This window comes from Stylophora pistillata, chromosome 12 (genome assembly GCF_964205215.1).
Source record: "Stylophora pistillata chromosome 12, jaStyPist1.2, whole genome shotgun sequence".
Classification (NCBI taxonomy): domain Eukaryota; kingdom Metazoa; phylum Cnidaria; class Anthozoa; order Scleractinia; family Pocilloporidae; genus Stylophora; species Stylophora pistillata.
The window spans coordinates 14,969,455-14,970,000 of record NC_142530.1 but is presented as its reverse complement, the minus strand read 5'-3'; positions in this window follow the sequence as shown (position 1 = coordinate 14,970,000).

Sequence of the window (546 nt, the reverse complement as noted above, 5' to 3'; positions counted from 1 at the left end):
TCCTAACTTTTCAAATGCGTCCCAATGTTTGAACATGTAAAGCTGCATGTGACCTCCTATGGGATTTGACCATCCGTTCACTTCTCTGACAGTCTCGTCAAATAATTTATCGCAAGCATCCATGAATCTATACTTGGAGGCTGGGTCATCCATCTCGAGTGATGGTAATTTCTTCTCGAACACGGCTTGTAAATACCGCAGAAAATAATACACCTCCATGTAATGAGGCGATGTAGAAATGATGTCGTGGCGTCTCTTTTGACATAAGGGGTAGTTGAAATATCACAAAATACCGCGTATGACTTCTCGGGGTCCACACACTTTTTTAGGCGCACACAAATCGAATAAATACTTGTTCTGGTACAGTAATTCACAATCGTTCAAAATTCTCACGTCGCTCATGATGCGTTTGCTTTACCGTCCTCGCTCCGAATGATGAGACACTATCTATCACTCAAGTTTTTTAGGGAATATCCATTGGTCGTTCGTTGACGAGGCGCCGCACTGGTAAATGACATCTCTGACAATAACAGCAATAATAAGGTG